Source organism: Geospiza fortis, unplaced genomic scaffold (genome assembly GCF_000277835.1).
Source record: "Geospiza fortis unplaced genomic scaffold, GeoFor_1.0 scaffold40, whole genome shotgun sequence".
Lineage (NCBI taxonomy): Eukaryota > Metazoa > Chordata > Aves > Passeriformes > Thraupidae > Geospiza > Geospiza fortis.
In genome coordinates this window covers 10,247,882-10,260,421 of record NW_005054297.1, presented here as the reverse complement: position 1 = coordinate 10,260,421, position 12,540 = coordinate 10,247,882, and positions in this window count along the sequence as shown.

Sequence of the window (12,540 nt, the reverse complement as noted above, 5' to 3'; positions counted from 1 at the left end):
AGAGGAAAACCAAAACACTTCTGAGAACAATATCTGAGCCTCTTGGATGTTTCTTCTGTACTCTGGGCCCTCCCTTGGCACATTCTGCAGCAGGAACAGGGCTGTGTGCCATGGTTTTGCAGTCACTTGCAAACAAACCACAGAACTACCAGCAGGTAGTTCTAAACAGGAAAAACAGTGCATTTCAAAAATCACAGACTGAAAAAAAAATGATCCACTTTCCTGCAGAAAGGAGGTTAACCTTAATTCAGTCATATACTTTTGAGGCCTTTATTAATAACTCTTTGGAAGTAGATCTACTTTGTCCCTGCCTCTGTAGAGACAGAGTTAAAGAAAAGCATTCCCACTCTGAATGCTTTTCCAGATAAGCCAGTTTTTAAACAACATTTGGCTACCAAGCATGGATAAAACTAGACTCACAAGAATTTAGGAGGGCACACAGTCAGGACAGCTGATCCCAATAGACCCAAGGGATAGATATCCCATACCATATGGATCACATGCAGCAGAGGGAAGGTGAGGTTGGTGGGGAAGCTGCTGCTAAGGGACTGGCTGGGCATTGGCTGGTTGTTGGTGAGAAGTAGGTTTTTATGGCAAAACTTGCTTTTTTGGGGGTTTTATTTATCACTCTTTCTTTTTTCCTATTCATTACAATGTAGGATTATTTTATTTCTATTATTAAACTATTCTTATCTCAGCCCATGAATTTTCTCACTTTTACCTATCCAATTCTCTTCCCCTGATATTCCTGGAGGGGAGGAGTGAGTGAGCAGCCGTGGGGTTGCCAGCTGGTATTAAAACACAACATAGCCACAAAAAGAATGTTGCCATAAGTGAATCAAACCACCAGAAGCTAAATAGGAAGGCATGGTGAAACAGAACAACTATTTCTCTCTAAATTATTGTGACATTACATGCAGATAGAAATCCCACTGCAGCCTCTACTGGAAAAAATTGGTTTTCTGTTCTCCCCAACTCTTCTCCATGGTTCCTTTGACCCAGATCCTGAAGGACCAGCAATAGCCCTGCAAAAGGGAATATTGACTGCCATTAATGCTCTAGACAAGAGAAACACTGCAGACTATCTAGAATCAGCTGATGTCTTAGAGCACAGGGACATGAGGTGTTGGTAGATTTGACTGCCTATAAATAGACCAGGAAGTACTTCTGTAAGATGTTAAACCACAGCTTACTCTTGAAAAGACACTTCCAAGAGTCATCAGCATCTTAAGCAGAACTAAGAACCTCTATTTATTTCTCTATCCTCCTCCTCCTTCACCCAAAAATTACAGCTTTTCCCAGTTAAAGAATGTTTAGGCCTATCTTTCAACAGATTGCTCCCACAGGAGCTAGGGATCTTGCAGTGCATTATGAGTACTAGATTGAAAGCCATTTTTCATTCATCTGATTTACCTGGAATAGGACAGTTAACAAATACAAGTAACCAGTAAGAGTTTTCTGCTAAATGGATTTCACAAATCAATACTGTTTTCCCCTGCAATGACAAACATCCATTCACAGATCCTGAGCATCAAATCAAGACCAATTTACAAGGTTGCCCCTGAGACAAAACCCAGCAATGTTACACAGGGTGAGTTGTTGCTCTTTTCTCCCCTGCTGCTGCAGATATAGGGAGCCTTTGTTTGGAGGACACAGAAAGCAGAGGGAGAAAGGGAGGAGGATTGATGATGCACACAACAATAATAAACATTGCTCTTTTCTATTACTGGAGCACCTGCTGCCTCCATCAGCTCAGGCTCATCCATTATGCAACAGTTCCAGAAGCACCAGCTCTGAAGACATGATAGACCTGACCAGGAAGCAAGACACGGAATGAGCGCCTCTCATTATCAGATCAATGAGCTGCACTGGTGCCCATTCTCTGCCCTGTTTATTGCTGGGTGAAACAAATACTAGGAACAATTAGGTTAAGCATCTTGTTCAAGTATACTCAGAGCAATAAAAGAAATTTGCCTTCTATAAAATGTAACAATTTAGCCTTGTAGAAAATGAATTCCTGAAGAGGAAAAAAATCCCCAACAATTATTTTAAATACTGTAACTTTTATTTTTACTCATAGTAGGTATCATGTAAGGTCTAAAATGGATTGAAAGGAATGCAATTATTTCACTATAATGCTTTAATACTAGAAAAGGAGACTATTAAAAATATGCTTAACATTTCCAATCTAAACAATAAGAACTGCAAGTTTCAAAACATTTTGTACATTTCAACAATTCCAAGAAATCTTTTCAGTCGGCCACTTCCCTGACAGAATTAGACCTGTCCCAAGGACATTTTCACTCTTTCTTACCAATCCAGAGTATCCCACTCATGTCAAGAGGGCAACTCAAATACCACAATAAACATGAAACACTGGCAGGAATCAACATTGACATTGAAAAGAATATTTAAATATCATCAGAGTTGGATTGCAAAGCACTTTTAAGAATTAGTTAATTTACAGTTTTCAGATGTCAAAATGAGAGGAAGTCCTTTATCAGCACATTGGTTTTCCATGTACCTCCTCACACTCATGTACACTCAGCAACCTCCTTCTAATTTGAAATTTAAAAAAATCCATAGATCTTGAAACTCATCATTAATTAATGATAGGAATATATTAAAAAGGGAAACATTTTCTTTAAGTTACTTTCCTAAATAGGTTGTTTTCAAATTTCACATATTATTCAAATAGATTAAATTAAAGGCAAATAAATATAATCAAATTTCTCTGTTCCTTTTTAAAACCATATAGTACTGACAATGTTATGTAGCATTCATCAGTAATATTGTATGTGCAACCATGGAAGGATACTGCTGTCATACAAATTGGAAAATGAACCAGAACTGTCAGAACAAGAATACCTGCCTAATCTACAAGCAAAATTATACACAAAGAAGGGGGAAAAAAAATCAAACAAACCCTACAATTTATTTTAATAATCCAGGTATTCTGTGGATCAACCACAACAGTCTTTTGAGAAGGTATTCACTTATAGGAATTTTATTTCTCCCCTGTTGTTTTTTAATGTGACAGCATATCTGCATGACAGCAGGAGCTTTGTTGTTGAGTTCACATGCTCAAACAGTTTTTCAATCCTGTCTGCCTGCAAGTGCACCAAAGCCATATTAAAACCTGAGATAACCCCTGTGATGTTTTAAAAGGGAAATCTCGGGAAGAACCCAAAGCTTCTTTCGCTGGCTAAAATTAAAAGTGTCTCTTGCAATCAGCTGACTTTATTAGGTGCAAATTCTAAACTTCTCAAGCTAAATATTGCCCAGCTTATGCTGGAAGAAGCAGTCACCTACAGCAAGCTACCAGGAACAGCTGCTTGATAACAACCTGTCATCTGGAATTAAGGGCAAGTGTTTGACTTCCCATGAGATGGGGAAAAAGAAAAGAAAAAACACAAAAAAGAAACGGACACAGGATTATTTGCTATGAAAGCATCATTGACACCTCCCTGATATTTGGACAGTTTCACCTTAGCAGTCAATGCAGTTTCTGAATGTTTGCTTATTTTTTGCTCCCTGACAAGGGGCTCAGCAGAATATGTAAAGGTTTATATGGAGTTGGAGAGGCTGCTGGAAACTCGGTGTTATTTTGCCAAGACTCATCTGCTGAGACATTTGCGACCACCACATGATTTAACTATGCCAGTTAATCTGTTTTAAAGCTAATTTTTCTTATGGTATCAAGCCCACCATTGCTGGTTTTGTACATGAGGAGAGGCACCAGGTATTTGAGTATGAGCTGTCTCATTTTAGCCAAAACAGCACACTATCAGCACACTCTCCAACATTCTGTTTTTACCATCCTTGCAAAGTTGGCTGAACAATTTTAAGTCCAGTACTTTTTTAGTGTTTTGCATACTCTTCATTCTGACTCCACATTCTAAAAAGCTATTAGAAAATTTCTCCCAATTAGCTTGAAATGATACTTGTTTATACTACCTTCTACCTACTACCATTCTCTGCCTTTCAAAACACCACTGATTTTTACTATTCAGCAATAAAACAGGGTATTTTTATGTTAAAAGAAAGAAAGTTAATTTTCCTGCTGCCTCAACACTTGGTGGATGAGAGGCAAGGGAGCAGAAGGAAAAGAAGGGCAGCCAGTGCTTGATGCCTTAATTGCATAGTACTGCATCCCATAACTTTTGTGCATTTCATTTTCAGATAAAGTCTGATAAATTTCTCTGGTTTCTTAAAGTTTTGACTTGGGCAAAAATAAGAGAAGACCCATGAGGATAAAAATTAAGTTGCAGACATAAAGTACTTTATGCATTAGGAGCTACACATTAAGTCTGTTTGATGCAAGTTAACTCCTACAGAAAAGCACAGCTGCTGTCTCCAAGAGTTAGAAATCCCACATTCATACAAACTCTAGCAGCATAAGAAGAGGCCTCACATCACTAATTCGAGCAATTTCATTTTTATCTTGATGAGCTGACACCACATAATGCAAAGGCATTTGCATTAGTACAAAATTATCAAGTAAAATAAACTATGTCTCAAGAGCTAATTATATCTTACTGTCTGAAGAATCATTATATAATGGAACAAAATCAGATGTCTACTAATATGAAAAAAACAGATTGGACATCAGAAAAAATAACACTATTTTTGTATGTTTCACATCCAAACCACAAGCCAGCAAGCATTCAAATTTTTTCCAAGACTAATAAAAGTTAAATTACTTTGTGGTCTTTGGTTACTGGGTTAAAACCAGATATGCTGCTTTAAAACTTTGTCTTTACATAGCATAGTTTACAATTTAAACCAGACAGCAAATTCAAATGAACACTGAGACATTTGAACCAGGTTTTGAACGCTGTTCAGCACCCCTCTACCTAGGTCTGAACAAAAGCACATTCTCTCCATGATTCAGTTATGCCATTTTGTCCCACTCCCTCTCCAGCTTATTTCCATTCAACAAGACCGATTTTGGCCACTTGTTAGAACAACTGAAGCAGGATTCTCTAGAGACAAGCATCAGATTAAAGGATCCTGTTTTTTCTCATTTTAGTGGTTTTCTTTTGTGCTTCAGATAGTAGGGGAAGATGGAATGGCTCTGTAAAATCAGACAGGCAAATTAAATAACAAATATACTCTCCCTTGCTACATCATCAACAGACAGTGATGTCTTTTGCAGATTTTGTATGTAGAAGCAGGCCACTACACCTAGATGCACAAACCTGCCATTTGTGTCTTCTGTAACACTTTGCAAGATAACTTTTGCAAAGCTGCGCAGTGGGGCTTACTAAGATAAAAGGCAATGTCCAGACTTGTCCAGGGAAAGTCAGTGACCCACATGATCACACAGCACCCATTACCCTTGTGATTTCTTCTTATGAAATAAACCCCATGTGTACAAAGAGAAAAAAAAAATCCCCAGTAAACAGAAAGACCAGAAATCCAAACTGACGCATTTAGATGAGCTGTCACAACAGTGTGTGGAGGAGATAAAACCAAAACTGAAAATACAAAGCTGGTTTCAATCTATTCCTAATGCTAACTCATCATCCCTTTACCAACATTGTCATGACCCTCTTCAAACAGCTCTGATTCACTTTGCCACTCATGTACAATTTTCAAACATTTCACTCTTGCTATTATAGTCACAAGTGCATTCCCTCTAGTTATCCAGTCTTCTATGCTAAGAATAGAAAAGAAGTATTTCCACTCAGGAGAGAAAGCTAATGTCCAGATAAATATCCCTTGAGCTTCTATTCTGGTTACTTGTTAATTTTGAGTTAGTTATGTGGTATTTGATCCCAAGGTAATAACAACTATCCCAACTTCTATTAAGATTAGTGAAAACTGAGTTATTCAATTCTCAACAGGGAACTACTATGCCTTGGCCAGTTCAGCTATTTGCAGACCATTTCTGTATCAGGGTTAGAGAAGGTGCTAGCTCTGCAGCTAATAACTCCCACACAGGGCAAGAAGGTTGAGACTTGCTGCTTCTTTCAAATGCCCTAAAATAAACAAACCCCTTTGTTCCTTCCCCTTGTAGTAACAGAAGTGACCAGATGGGAAAAGTGAAACAAAGGTTTTCCTGATTATATCCATTTTATTATAAACAGCTGTTTTTCTCCAAGTCATTGTTAGATCTTGCACGATTTCTGGATGGTCTTATGCACAAAAATCTATCAACAATCATTTTTATATCTATGTATATAAAAGGCTTTTAAGTCTTCATATTGTTGATTTGCATTCATTCATCAGCTAAACACAGCTAACAATTTAGCAGACAAGATGATCTCTAGAGCTAACACATTTAACAGGTTTTATCAGTTTGCAAATTCACAGAGCAGCCTCCCAGGGACCAACACTTACATGTCTCACAATCAAAACAAACAACATCTGCAGTCCTCAGAAGATAGTTAGTAAACAAAACAAGGTGTGTGCTGACTGCAGAATTAGAATAAACAAATACCACTAAAATAATTTTTTCCCATACTTTAGAAGTCAGAACTATTTCCAGATTCTCAGGAACGAAACACAACCTGAATCTTTGCCCAAAGTCACCTTAAAGCTGGGAGACTAGCTCCCAAAAAAGGACTCTGAACCAGTACCTTTCAAAATTTAAAAAACCCAGCAATGTGACATAATCACCAAACAAGATATTAATGAGGCTGTTTGCAATTAGCTCGGAAAAAAGAAACATCAGCAATAAACCTGCCAGATCTTAGGCTGACTGCAACCCCAGAGAGTAGGAGAGAGCTGAGAAATATTGGCAGAGCTTCTCAGCATAAAGGCTGAGGGTGTGAGAACAGAGAGGAAGTGGAAAGCGAAAGGGTGATGGTTTGCCAGCCCCTTCCAAGATTTCTGTCTGCAGAGTATCTGTACGTGTTAGCGAAGCCCTGAGGTTACGCTGCTGACAAACAAACTGTGTGTGACTAAACAGGCCCTGATGTACCACAGAGGGCAGCTGACTCCAATCAGAAACTTCAGCCTCACCAGTATCAGTGGTTGCCACATCTAAGCTGTGTTAAGTAAATTAAGAATGTTTCATTCTATTTTTATATTCACTAAATCATTAAAAGCCAAGCAGCAAATTTATAAAGTCTGAAGATCTGGTTTTGAACATAACCTGTACTGATAATTTTTGAAGGAAGCTGCAAAATAAAAACAACCTTAAATTTTAAAAATGTGTTTGGAAACATTTCAGCTGCTTTTCTTTCTAGTATTTCACATGTAACCATTTGTGGTTTAGCTAGGAATTTTTTAATATTCATTTGATTCAATGAACAGATGCCAAAGCTTCATCTCAAAATTCTCTGTAAGAGTTTAATTTATTTTTTAAAAGGAGGTAATAGGTTTTAAATACCTAACTCTTCTTCAGAAAAAAAGCCCAGAAACAAAACTCAGCCAAAGGTCAGGCTTGTTAAACACATATATCTATGTAATTCAGATCAAAACATTGCTTCCTGCAATTAAAACATTTGCCACATTTCCCTCTGGGCTCAAAATTCAGTCCTTTTGCTATTGAGACAGAGGACAAAAATGAACTCTTTTCTAAAACAAAAAGTTTAGAAACATCCAGCTGTGCAACTTCTGAGCTGCAAAGAGCCACACCAAATATCCGCGTGCTCTGGAGAGGTCATCCTCCTTATTGCTCATGAGATCAAGGGATGAGATAAAAACAGTTTTCTGATGCAGAAGTCAGGAAATGCAATTCCCCATTACACTCTAAGCCCAAACCCACATTCCAGCAGCTCCCTCCGCCACTGCTGGACCAGCCCAGCACCACCCAGAGCACTGCCTAGGCCTTCCTGAGCCCCTGCCATGCCAGCTCCCACCCCCATCAGCTCCTGCCAGTGTTGCCCTTCCCAATGCCACCACCAAATGCCCAAAGGAACTTGGCAGCCACTCCCAGCCTGACTGTGGGGTTGTTAAGGAATCCTAAAGCAAAGTGGAACTCAGCAGAAGGAGGGCAAACATTACAGCCAAAACAAGTGTCCCTGGAGTTATGATGCCTCAGACACACGTATCCAGGTCCAGTTTGCATCCCAGCCACAAGCTGGTTGGTTAGACAAAAATCCCAACATATCTACTGCACTACACAAACCCAGCTTCTTGGCCAGGATTTTCAATCTCTCTTTGCATGAGGACATCTTTGTGAGTCTTTTTTATTTTAAATATATTTGAGGTTAGCTGTTTAATCAGTGTATTGTTTAACAAAACAACACACCTCTCATCAGCTTTTTAAATCAAATTCTTTTTCTGGACCAGTCTCTCATGTAGTACAGTTACTTTGGACAAATCAGGCCACCCAATTTGTAGGTATAAGCACTTACATATTAAGAGGTGGAGGCACTCCTGACAACAAAACCCTGTTCAAATCTGTGAGACTATGCAGGACACACAAAGAAAGGAATGTAGGAACCTTGGACTAATAGTTCTAATAAAAACAAATCTAAATCTCCTCAAATGTGTTATTAATTAAAAATAAGCCATTTCTGAAAATTGAGTATTTATTTGAAGGTTCCCTAAAACTACAAAAACAAATAGAAAGTTTTCTTTACAGTTAAAAGTTAAAATTTCCTCCCCTACATAGGACACAGTGATTATTTTGTTTTAAGAAATGAATCTATTATTCAAAAAAAACTACTCTCAGCTCCTGAGGTTATTACTAGTTGTGCAGCTAAAAAACAGGAATGCAAAGAGCATGAAATACATTTAATGAAATACAATTTGCATTTGCCACCTCACTTATTCTCTCTGGAGATGAGCTTTTCTCTACTTCTCAGATCAGAGACACCAGTAACCAGCTTTTTTTCCCTCATATTTTTCTTCCTCTCTCCTCTCGGAATAATTCTCACCTTCTGCAATAGCACTTTTCAGTCTTTCAGAAAACTATACAGAATTCAATTCAATAGATTCTTATATCAAGTCACAGCTGATTACAGCATCTTATTTATCCTACTGGGTCTGAAAAGAGAGAATATTATGTTTAAACTGTGACACAAAATGCATTTAGCTGGAACCAAGAGATGTAATGGCAATCTGCACATTACCTTTTGAAGTAAATGCTCTTCCAAGGAGTTAAAAAGAACATTAATATAAGTGTTTCCTCCTACACTATCATGGCAATATTGCTTTATCTTGCATTATTCCCAGAGGGCCACTTGTGTCATTTAGAGGCTCTACTGGAAAAAATCCCTTATGTTTGGAAAGGCCCTTAGAGGTCAAATAATTTCTGTCTCAAAGTTGAATCAAACATCTCAAATTCAAAATATTTGAAGTTTGTTTAAAATGAAATTCAAAAATATTCAAATATTTTATATTAACACCCCTCAACAGCAGTAGTCATTCTTCCCTTAGTAAATCCAAAGAAAAGTACTCCAAAAATAATAATTCTAAATATAAAGAAATAAGCAACGTTTTCTGTAATTCTGCTCTAAGCTTCCGTACTCTCAGGGAATTAGCTTTGACATATATTGACACTGTTTTATCAACCTAAAACCCTCACACAAAAAGTTATACTGATGCAGAATAGCCTGAAATCACTTTACTCTGTCTTTGAAGGAGACCGCATGAGGATGCACAGCAAGCACAGACCACTGAAGCCCGTGAGTCCTTGCTTGCTCAATGACAGGGAAACCAATAAACAGCCTCTTTCTGTATCTGCATTAGATATGGATTTATTACTGACTCTGCTAAGAATTGGCTTCTATTCTACTCGAAAAAATTAACACTGAACTAAATGAGCTTTTTTTATTAAAAAATACTCTTATGTAATAAATAATTTTGTCTCCTATATGTGTGAATTAAAAACTAGCAGCCATTTAAACCAAGTGTTAGACACAGACGGCTACCAGCAAAATGCCAAGGCCACTAAGCCACCGGATCAAAACCCACATATTTCAACTACAGCAAGAAAAAATGCTCCCAAACCTCCTTGAGCTTTGAAATGCTACAAATGAAAGTGTGATACAGCAGAATGCATCATCTGTGGAAGTCCATTTGCATAACAGAGGATTTAACAGGTTTTAAAAAAAACCCAAAAACATAACACTAACTAACCAACACCAAAACCAATAACCAAAAAACCTCCAAACAGTATGGTATGAACATTTAGGAGGTCCAGAGGACTAGAACACCCCTAAATTTCCTCATGGTACCTGAAAATCATGCTGCCATCACGAGTAAAGAGGCCGCGTGCCTGATGCTGGCTGTGCCTCGTGCTGCCTTGGCAGCGCCCTGGCTCGGGCCTGTTGGGCCGGTTACCAACAGGGACACAGCAGAAACCCCGAAATGGGGGCACAGGCTCACCACAGACACACCAGGACTGCTCACAACTTACTGCTGGTCAATGAAGAAAAGAAGCCTTGAGAGCCTGGAAGAGACTGCTTTAAGCTGACAGCAAGACAAGGAACAGTAAAAGGCACTTGATCCAGCCTAGGAAAGAAACATCATCCCCATTGCACAGTACACAGGCCAGGGTCTGTAGGCAAAAGGACAAGACCCATCTCCGGGCTCCACATCTAATGAAAGCACAGGAACTCCAGTGCAAGTGGGAGACTGACATAAAGGCATTGTCATGGGAGTGCTGGGGCTGTGCAGCAGCTCCTGCTTTCCCACCAGCCACAAGGATGTGCCTCTGTACCTGCGTGCCCAGAGAAGCTCCTCTGCCCCTTCTCCAGCCAGCCCTGCCACGCCAAGGACACGGGACCAGCCATCCAGAACCCACACAGGAGTTTCAGGGGTGTCTTCCCCAAAAACTCTGGACTGGAGTTAACTGGAGTTTAAAACCTACTTGTTCAGGGATGGCATCTAAAATGATCCTTCTGAAAGCAGATTTTAAAAACTGAGGTACATACAAGCTGCTGTCCCTTTCTGCCTATCCCTTATACACCTTTAGAAGCTGAGTTTAGCTAGTCTGTGTTCCCAACTGGAGTCATAAAAACCTTGTGCTGCAAACTCTGGTGATAAGGGAGAACAGTTCTTTACAGCTGAATATACTCTGCCAGTTTAATTGCAAGAGACAAAAATATGGGGGGAAAAAAAGAAAAGAAAAAAAAAGGCTGAGTTGCTCTTTTTGTATCTCATGCAATTCTTATTTCTCCCACAATTTCTTTGATGACCAAAGAACTCTGCAAAAAGTTCTGGTGACTGCTTTTCCCCTCTATTCAAGCCCATAACTGGCAATTCACTAAAGCAATTATAATTAGCTTTGGGAGATATGAAGTGTTTACCATGTATATCAGAAGGACCTGCTATTTGTCCCAGGGAAAGAAAAGTAACAGAGCAGAATTGTTCCATGCAGTACAAGAGAAAATTAAAGAATATCTGTTTAGCAGTCAAATACATCAGAGATCCATGTTTTTCACATGACAACCTTGGTCCAAAGTAGATTATTTAAAAAGCCCAAACAACCTAACAAACAAACTTACGCAGTTTTCTCTTTTACTCACCCTTCAGAAAATGTTTGCTAATGCATTCTGTATATTCCATGTCAGACAAAATCCAAGCACATAAAAACAAGCATCTACATTTTCATTTCCTACATTTGTGAAAATATTATTCTTTATTTCATCCAAATAGATAACTAATTCCTTTGCCTTGAAGATAAAATAATTTATATTCATTCAAATGTTCTCAGTCCTATTCTATCCGTCTTAAACAATTCATTTAAAATTTTTATTTAATACCAATATTTTTTCACTTAGTTATAATACCCTAAATACTACGTGAAGCCAAACCAGCATTTACTTCACTCCCATTCATTAATGCTAACTTTCCTAAATTCATGAAGATGGAAGTCTGATAAAACAGACAGGGCTCCTTAACAGAGGCCCACCAAGCATTCAGCTGCAGACCATGGAAGTCACAGAGAACTTTCCAATGCCAAGCCAAAAAGAAATATCTTTTCACTCTCTTGTCAAACTATCAGGTTAGATAGTTTGTATATTTTGCAAACAATTTTACACAATTAGTATGTCATCAGCATGCTTTTTTTCTATTACTTGAGGGGCAGTCCAAAAGATTTCTAAATTTCAAATTGTCCAGCAATATCTCAGCCTGGCTAGGCACATCCCAGATTCTCCAAAGTGTTTTATTTAGAAGGCAGTGTTGTAAAATGTACTCTGGCACCTTCAACCTACTTTTCACACCACAGAGCAACACTAAAAGGATTAGAAGATTTTACCAGGATGCAGAGATGTTTACCTAGGAATCAGCAGCAGCAGTATAAAAAGACTAAAGCTGTGCTCTGTGTGTCTGTGTGTGTGTTTTCATCCTTCTGAGCCTCCTTATTTATGAAATTAATCATCTCTACTAGCAACTTACTAGAGAATGCAAGCTGCTCTTGACAACATGGGAAAGACTCGTGTCTTGATCTCAAGAATCTGTGCTACCCCACACTAAGTGGATGCCCTTTTAATAATGACTAACTCTTCCCTTCACCAAACAGACTGTGGGTGGAGAGAGGAATGTGTTGCTCTTTTCTTCTGCATTCAGGCAGTTCTGCTGGAGGAATGCTGAAGAAACACCAACCTTCTCATCACACTCTCAGTTACATGATTC